The following is a 10,308-nucleotide window of genomic DNA, read 5'->3' as shown; positions in this document are numbered from 1 at the left end:
CAAGAAAGGCCATGTCATAAATGAAGATGACACACATTTTTGCGTATCATAATTTTAAATGTTTAAAAAAATATATTATTTTTATATTTACTTATTTTCAAATTAAATTTGTATTTAATGTTTCATAATAGAAAATAAAATATCATATACAAAAAATAGAATCCATTGCATAAATCTAATGTCATACAATTCTATTTCTTACAATATATAAATTTGAATCTAATCTACTATGTACATCAAATTCCAACTAAGTAAAGTTGCATCTTTCCTTTCATAATATTTTAAGACTAATGCTCCAAACAGTTGATTATATGGATAAGCAGTTGTACATTGGCCCATCTCACTCAATAATGACTTAGCCAAATTCAACTCCTAGTCTTTACTGCATTTTGCTGATAATGCTGCAAGATTTAAATCAAGTGGCTTCATTTTGCTGATTTTGTTCTTCAAGTATTTGTCATCAGTTAGAAATTTAGAATACAATTTCATATGTAAAGACTTCTATTCTGATGTACATTTAAGTTTTTATATTTGTAATATGGATTGTTATGAAAGTAATTTATTCCATCAAATAAGTAAGATAAACATAATTGACATAAAAGTCAATGATGGTGTCATTGACAAATGTGTCTGGTAGCAGCAAATCAATATCTCTCTTACTAATGGAAACAACATCAACATCCTCTTTTGGATATATAACTTCTTCAAAAGGCTGGTCAAAGCTGCAAGCATCCAATGAAATATAAAATCCAAGAATCAGATAAGAGCAAAACAGTCATATTTATTAATTTAACAAAAGGGCTGTTAATGTTAACACAAGGATCAAAATTCATATGAAACTTTTCCAAAAGAAATCTTTTTCAATTACTTGGGAAAATACTTTGTAAAAGGCTTCAGCTTCATCATAAGGTTGTTGTAGGAGATCATACACCAGTCTCTGAATAACCACTCTTTTCAAGGATGCATCAGCAGGTGGAAACCAATCCGCATTTAGTTGAGTCACATATTCACAAACAACAGCTCACTTATATTATTAATTTTTACATAAATGGTCCCTATCCTTACAAAGTGGACACTTTTTGTGATTTTAAATGGATTAAAATCAATCGGGGCTTGCTCCAAGAAAATTTCTACATAATGGAGCAAGAATAAACCACAGTCGAATGAATTCGGCTGCTGTGGTAACTGCAAAAACAACACAAAATTCAGATTTTAGAATTTAATACAAATTCACAATTTTGCCCTCGTATATTTTTCCTTTCCATTTCTCAAATACTTTTGAAACATTATTTATACAGATGATACCTCAAGTGAAATAAAGCGTAGATTATCGAATCTTGATGATATATCTTCAGATGCCTCCTGCTGCCTCCCTTTCCACTCTTCTTTTAGATAGCTAGAATGTCATATTTAAAGGTTTATAATTTAAAAATAAAATAAAATGTTTATATAATAAAAATAATGTTACCTTTACATAAGGCCTTTCAAGCCAGTATGACTACCTCTGATAGGATCCATATGCAGAACACATGGCACTTTAATCAACTCAGTTACATCTTCTTCATCTATAAACCAGATTATAACATTAGAAAAAAGGGATAACCATGCCTCATAAAATACTTGAAGATGTCAAATAGAAATGACAGATATACCCTTGTATTTCGTAACTTCCCCAAGATGACACATCACAATAAGACTCCAATGATAGCTGTCAAACAACAGAAATAATTGTCAACTGTTCAAATGAAATGTCTAGAAAGCAAACTGTTTTCCAACTTAGTTGTAATTTACAGGAATAAAGAGAAAATCTTTCTCAAAAAGATAAACTTTTCGTGTCCACTTTCTTACGCATTGAAAAGTTGTTTTCCCTTCAAGGGCATCTAGAGGTTCTTTTTCTGTCTCTCTTCAGGCCTGATTTTGTTCTTCAAGTATCTGTCATTAGTTAGAAAGTTAGAATACAATTTCATATGTAAAGACTTCTAGTCTGATGTACATTTAAGTTTTTATATTTGTAATATGGATTGTTATGAAAGTAATTTATTCCATCAAATAAGTAAGATAAACATACTTGACATAAAAGTCAATGATGGTGTCATTGACAAATGTGTCTGGTAGCAGCAAATCAACATCTCTCTTACTAATGGAAACAACATCAACATCCCCTTTTGGATATATAACTTCTTCAAAAGGCTGGTCAAAGCTGCAAGCATCCAATGAAATATAAAATCCAAGAATCGGATAAGGGTAAAATAGTCATATTTATTAATTTAACAAAAGGGCTGTTAAAGTTAACACAAGGATCAAAATTCATATGAAACTTTGCGAAAAGAAATCTTTTTGCACTTACTTGGGAAAATACTTTGTAAAAGGTGCTTTGATTTGTCCAAGAACAGTGTCCCTGCAACAATAATCCCATATGAATATACCAAGTTACTTAATTAAGATTCAAATAAATGATTGATTTAATGAAATAAAGATCAAGATTGATGATAATTCGAAGGATAAAAACCGAAAATGCAAAGATGTTGCCAAAAAACTCACTCTAACTCAAGCATACTGGTCCGTAAAGTTTTGTATGCAACATTTAAAGTTGTGATTGCTTCTTGTTTCCCAAACCAGTTAGTCCCCATGATTGCAAACTTCATATCAGCACCTGAATTACATAAAATAGATGTATAATTATTCTTTAATTGAAAAATGGATAGGTAAAACAATATGAGAACATTTTCACACAAAAAAATGATTATCTAACCTGAAGTGCATTCGACATTTTCAGGCTGTACTGTATCTTCAGTAAGTACATGAATGGTCACCATTGCTATCTCAACCTGCATAAAATTCAAGGTACAATAATTCCAAACCCTAAAGAATAAGGAGATACATAATGTTAAAAGCTCATTGTGGGCTTACCAGCTCATACCAATGAGATTTGATATGAACTAAATCCTGAACATCCCACTGTAATTTCAATATTTTGTCATCTCCATCTAGAGTTGAACCTGAACCCTCTATTTTGATGCAACTGCTGGTGAAAGTTAAAACACAATCTGTACAATAACTATCACCATACACCATATGATCAGGATAGAAGAGGACTGCTAAATCTTCGGTGTCCTGTAATCATTAAAAAAGATTACTAAAAGTGCAAGAGAATCCACAATTGAAACATCAGTCAATAGAGTGCTCACCATTTCCAACGCATCTGTGCAATGATCTGAAGGTGATCCGAAGAAAACACCTGACAGAGAAGAATTTTAACAATTCAATGAATAAATCAAGGTTCATTAAACAAGTAACATATGGACCCAAAAGATTGCCATGGTTGAAGATACTTTCAAGTCAAAAGATACAACAATTACCATCATCTTCAGCAATACCACAAGAAGTTGACTGCTACCAACTCACTTACAACTTACAACTTAGAAGATACTATCGTTGTCTTGTCCCTCTTCTTCTTTTTTCTTCTCATCTGGTTATCTTTTTTCCAATAAGTTAAGAGAGAGGCAATCATACTTTATTATAGTCTGTCTATGAGATTAATATGTTTTTTAGATAAAATGAAAACTTAATGAACAAGAAAGCTAACTACTACCAACTCACTTACAACTTAGAAGAAGAAATCAATACTCAAGAAGGAACAGATAACAAAACTTACTCGAAGAATTGATTAAACACTCAAATCAACAAAGCTAAACCCCTAATGATTTGCTAGAGATTCACCCAAAGGTTCCAAGACCAGAACTAGAACTTGACAAAATATAACACTCCTTCCATCTACTACTCCTTTATATGCATTTTAAAGAAGATACCTAAAATGCCCCTCCATTAATAAGATGTTATTTATTTTCCCGTACTACCCTTTTTTATAATTGGATGTGTAGCAGTAATTAGCACATTTATCTATCCAATGTCTGGCCCAATCAGACTTTAGACATCTATTTAGTGCTTATTGAAAAAAAAAATATGCCTTAGGGTGAATATTAAGTGTTCTGGATATGAGGAGGAATTCTAAGGTTACTTATATACAAGGGAAGAAGGTTGTTGTTCAAATCAAAGTTACAACAATTGAGAAACGGTACCAGCTTATTGTTCAAATCAAAGGGATTATTGGCAGGATACAAGTCCTTACAACTGGATTCTTAGTTCCAAATCCCAATTGCACAAGAACAAAGGTATCAGATTCATCAGAAAGCTAAAAATTGGGTATCGTATCTTCGTGAATGGAAAACAAAATGCGCAGACAGACAGCTGAAAAACCCTAATCGCACTAAGTAGCTTGATTCTGTAACTAATCGCATCGAGAGTGTTTATACTAAGACAATACTCAATAACAAACTAAACCCTAGCTTTCCTTTATTACAGAAACAAATCAACAACAGAACTAAAACTGGATGTAAGCTCATGATGTAGCGAAGCGTACCTTTAGTACTTGAAGATTTATGCGATTTGTGCTTCCTATCGGAGTCTCTCTCTTTCTTATCACTCTTTGTTTCTGAACTTCTACGCCTTTTGTTCTTCCCTTCGTCTACATAACACGAGTATCCTCATCAATTCGTATTGAAAATTGTATAAACAGAGAAATATTGGTAACAAAGAGAAAGAACAAAAACCTTCTGACAAGGACTCAGTCGGAGACCTCTTCTTTTTCGACTTACGATCGCTACCCATTTCGTTCTTGTCTAAAATCAAATAGTTGTGAAGTGTTCTTTTGTCAAGGCTTGAACTCCAGCACCTGCATGAATTATGGCATGCGATTGAAAACCAGTCTCGACGACCCGCTGACCTCTGCCCATGGAATTGAAGGGGTGAGAGAAAAAGAAATTGGGACCAAAAAAAGAAAACAAAATTTTGACTTATTCATCTTCATTTATTATCATATTGATGGGAGGAGAGGATTGCAATTACAGAAATCTAAACATGGAATAGCATATACCTAATTAGAATCACCCCCTCGACAAAAAGAAAAAAAAGGCGATGAGGGCATTAGATGGAGTGTCGACATGGGTAAATGTTGATTCAAGCCCTAGAAATCGCTCCAAAGGGGTCGATAATGGGAGGGGAAATGATTTTTAATGTAAGATGGAGGACTAAAATATGTTCGATTGCTTCGATTTAGGCGTGAGATGCTGTAATTTCCCCTGTGTTCGTGTTCAGCTCCACTGCCCTGGGCTAAAAAAATTAATATATGATTAATTTTGGTCCAATTAAACTATAGCAACCGAAGCAAGAAGATATGGTATCTATGACTAGGGTTTGTAGAGAGAAGGGAAGAAGATAATAAAGGGAGATCTTGAAGAGGGGTATTTAAAATTTTTAGAATTTTAAGAGGATTTGATTTCCCCCTTGAACGCGGGTTTTGAGTGAAAAATTATAAAGCGACACTCACAGTGGACGCACACTTTAAATAAGCGCCCTCCGTGTTTGTATTTTTTTTTTTTTGTGGGGCAATAATTTTAGGGCACGCAAAAAATGTGCGTCCTACATTCTTCAAATTTCTAAAGATCTGACATTATTTGTAGGGCACACCCTTTTGCGTATCATTAATCAGTGTGTGTCATAAAAAGCGTGTCATTAAAGGTTTGTTTTCTAGTAGTGTATCTCTCAAGGTCATATGCCTAGGGGTGTAGGGTCATTATAGCCCCATCAATGTGCTTGTGCTCTAGCCATGTAGGGAGGATCGATGACTTCGGACTCTGCGTCTGAATCATTCTCCTCCTCCTCCTCGTCAACCTCCTCATCGATCACCTCTTCCTCAAACTCCTCCTTGACCTCTTCTGGATCCTCTTCTGGATCCTCCTCTATCCATCCCCCGTTCCCTTGGTTAGAGGGTTAAGGATCTCCTGTGTGGTGAAAACCTATCACGACATCTGTACGAGAATGTAAGCACGAGAAAATAGATAAAATGCCAAAATACCCCTATAGTATTTTATTTCTTTTAGTTTTGTTCTTAGACCCTTTTGGTTTAAAATTGGTAAGTTTTAGATTTGTTGTCCATCTTGATCACTCCTAAACACATGTTGGTCGTATCTCGAATAATATAGTTGACCAGGCTATATTTACCCTAGATATGATTACATAATTGTCTAAGTTTAGTCGCGATGTCCAACTCCTCTAAAGGCTTTTTCTTTGTTTCTTATTAGGACTCTACTATTATTGTGCTCACATGTAGGTATACTTTTATAAAAATACTCATATTTTGTTAGTATACTTTTCTTCAGAGTGTTTTAGTCCTATTGTATTTATAGTTGTATATCATGTATGGTTAGATATACTAGTTCACTATAGACAATGATCTGATACCAATCTGTCGCACCCCCGAACCAAAACGGTGGAAACATCTGGGGGCAGATGATGACATTGTATAGTATCATAACAGTTTAATATAAATGAAACATTACAACCCAAGAGACATACATTGAGAATACAAACTTACATAGTTTACATATTGTACTTGTTCATGAGTAACACGAAAGTGACAAAAAGTAAAATTTCATAATGCTGCATCACTTGATCTCAAAACCGATTTGATTACCTGTTATTGTTTCTCTGAGAATACAAGTCAATTTGAAACGCATCAACTAAAAAGTTGGTGAGTTCATAAGCATTTTTGTGTAAAAATGGATTTGTAACTGTTTAAAATGGTTTTCGTATACTTTTATAAAATCCGATATTTTCTATATACTGTGTTGTTAGTCTTATATCCAAAACTTAGAAAAATTTGTGTATGACTATTGTATCTTTCTTTGTAAAATGATAGTGTATGTATGTTCCACGAAAATCCAATATTTTATTATAAGTAAACTGTAGTCTTAAACCCTAAGACTAGATGTGTAAGCGATTGTGTACTGAAAAATGATATGTAGTTTTATATTTTAATATAATAGGTGAAGTGTAAGCTTCCCGTAAACCAAGATAGTATTGTTAATCCCTATGTGAGTTATTATAACCATGCTAATGTGATAGTTATGCATGTATGACATTCTTCAGGCATCGGAATTGGTAAGATATTTGTTACCCTATACTGGCCCGTCTAGCTGTAGCGAACAGCTCAGGTGTGGGGGTGTCAATCCTCGTATAGATACACTTATATACAACATCATTATATCAAAGTTAAACATTGTAAATACACTTATATACAAGATCCCTTAGACTTGGTTCAACCCCAAAAAAAAATCCAATTGTGACATAATCCTTATCATTAGGCTTCTTAGATTCTCTGTGACTCTCCACGGGTCGAGTATGGATCATGTGCTTTTAGTAGTAAGGGCCCAATACTACCTTCCACACCTATCCATACTTTCCTCAAGAAGTATCCTGAATCCTCCAAGTCACCTTATCAAACTGATATTCCAAATATATCCTAAACAGTGCAGCCAACTCACTACAACACATCCTAGGCTCTCCTCGATTGCCAACCTCACCCTACCATTTGCCACTGAAGAACTCCCAATAATGTCAATTAGATGCTTCATGAATACAATCACATACACAAAGCTTATATAATCCTTCGAGTAAAAGACTCATCCCTACAACGGTTAGACTCAAACGAGAGCTGCATGGTTGGGTCAAACCCGTCACTCTTAGATTATTTAACCTATGCAACATGTGAGTTAACGCATTCACTAATAGTTAACTCACATCATCAATAGTCCCACAAAGCACAAAGCAAGCAACATTCGTGCAGTAACACTCCAAGCCACAACCAAATAGAGGACATCTCAAGCTCACTTCCTTCCAAGAAAGGTTCCAAATCTAGTATAACATCCAATTCCACTTAGGTTACAAGGCATCGCATATCAGGCCAGTCCATCTAATCATCTGAAATTCATACTAGCAAGAAATTCTAAAAGCTCAAACAATTAGGCATATAAAGGCATCTCTCCTAGTCACAAAATTCTGAGCAGATCCTTAGCCCTAATCTACCATGCAATTCTCATAACATATAACATAACAACATGTATGGGTATTCTGGGAATCACTAACTTGAGCTCGGATAATTGCACGCTCCAACCCCCTTTTCTTTTATTAGAAAATCCCTTAATAAAACTTTTATTTTATAAAAATCTACCACACCCTCAGTTTAAGTTCAGACACACCCAAGAGTATTCCCGAAGCCTTCAAACCAAGGCTCTGATACCAACTTGTAACGTCCCAAATTGATGACCCAAAAATTTATTTTTTTCATAGTAATAAAACCACCAACCAAAAATGTCATAAAAGTACAAGAAAATCAAAGTAATTCAAACAATCATCTTAATACATCAGAATCATATAAAGCAGAAATCATGGTGTGTGTACGATGCGATCACCTCAAGATCTTCCCTTCCGATCAGGATGTACCTGAAACGTAAAGTGAAAAACATAATCACAAAGCTTAATGAGTTCCCAAAAATGCATCATACCATACGTACCAAACATACAATGGGCCATGCCCCCGAAACCATCGGTCCCCGCCCGGAACAGATCTGTCAGTAACATCCGATGGGCCCCACCCAACACACACATCAGGCCCCTGCCGGGCATCGGTCCCCGTCTGATATACATACACACATATCCAAGGCATGAAAGAGTGACAAAGATAACTATCATACTATAACATAATCCAATGGGCTGACATTAGTGTCTTTAACCCGCAAGTATAGTGACAACTATTATACTATAACATACTTATCAATCCCCGCCTGGCATCGGACCCTGTTTGGAATACATAACACATATCACACATGTAAGGGTCACACAGACAGCTAGCAAGCCAATAACCACAAATCATAGGTTGGCATTGATGCCTTGGACCTGCTAAGCAATAGGAGGAGACTCACCTCAAACTGCTAAAACAACCAGATACATGCTCGAATTGTTGATCCAAGAAACCTCTGCATTAAATATCATCAAATATATCCTAATTAATAATCAGGTAATAAACCATAACCAGTCCCCATGCAATGACACCTAAAAGCCTAAAATGGCCCAAATTCCTAAATGGTGCCCAAAGCCCATTATGGGCCAAAATCCAAGAAGGTCCAAGGCCTAATTTAACGACCCAATTTTCACGACCAAAAATTTCATTTTGGTTAAGTGATTTGCACAAAATTTGTATCAAAATATCAACCAGTCATATCATTTAATAAAAGCATGTCTCGTATCTGAAAACCAAATCATAAAAACATAATAATGTCAGAGTACAATTCCTAGAATAACTCATAGTGCGGAAAACAAAGAGTGTGTGTATGATGTGCTGCTACCGCGCCAGCTCCTTCCCCTTCGCTGAAGAGGTACCTGAAACCAAAATTGTAAACTGTAAGCACGAAGCTTAGTGAGTTCCCCCATCGTACCAAGAACCATGCAATCACATAGCATACATACTGCCGGGCAATTCTGGGGTACCCGACCTACCCGGTACGGCCATTCTGGGGTGCCAACCTACCCATGCGGCCATTCTGGGGTGCCGTCCTACCCAAGCGGCCATTCTGGGGTGCCGTCCTACCCATGTCAAGCCATTCTGGGGTGCTGACCTACCCGTCGGTCCTAACAACCGACCCTCGGGGACTATGCCACCCCTTAATGCTACTATCACATATATCATAACATAAACATACTATCAGACATATCTGGGGTGCCCGAACTACCCTTCGGTCCTAACAACCGAACTTGGGGACTATTCCCCTCATACTACCGCTATCACATATAACATATCATGCCAACATATAAACATATCAGCACATATTATCAGACATATCTGGGGTGTCTGACCTACCCTTCGGTCCTAACAACCGAACTCTACTACTATCACATATAACATATCATGCCAACATATAACATATCAGGTAGTAGCAAACCTAAATGATATCACAAAGACAATCATCTAATCATACAAATCCTACTGGTGGGTCGGTATTGTGGCCGTAGACCCACCGCTACTGGAAGGTAACTCACCTCGTAGTAGCTGCTGATCTGTGCGGTAATCCTCTGACTGCTGCCGCTGCTGCTCTGGAAATCCTCCGACTATAATTCCCACAAGACACCTAGTCATACACTGCTAACTGTTCTTAGGGTAAAATGACCATTTTACCCCTCACCAAATCAAAGTCAAAGTCAACTTCTAGTTGACCTGACTCGCCGAGTTGGCTCGCCAACTCACCGAATCCGTATCCTTCCATTTGTCCTTATACTCGTCTCTACTCGTCGAGTTAGGCGATGACTCGACGAGTTTTCCTTCTAAATGAACATCGATTGAATCCACATCCGACTCGCCGAGTTGTATGAACAACTCGTCAAGTTGATCTTCAACTGATACACAAGTACTGTCCT

At 36.2% G+C, this 10,308-nt stretch overlaps 1 pseudogene; it reads right to left on the bottom strand.

The window, feature by feature from the left end:
• Window positions 1-372: 372 nt before the first annotated feature.
• Window positions 373-4,668, bottom strand: LOC145009570 (putative ubiquitin-like-specific protease 2B; annotated as a pseudogene).
• Window positions 4,669-10,308: the final 5,640 nt, after the last annotated feature.

This window comes from Lactuca saligna, chromosome 8 (genome assembly GCF_052625555.1).
Source record: "Lactuca saligna cultivar CGN05327 chromosome 8, ASM5262555v1, whole genome shotgun sequence".
NCBI lineage: Eukaryota > Viridiplantae > Streptophyta > Magnoliopsida > Asterales > Asteraceae > Lactuca > Lactuca saligna.
This window is presented reverse-complemented; position numbering and strand designations above follow the sequence as displayed.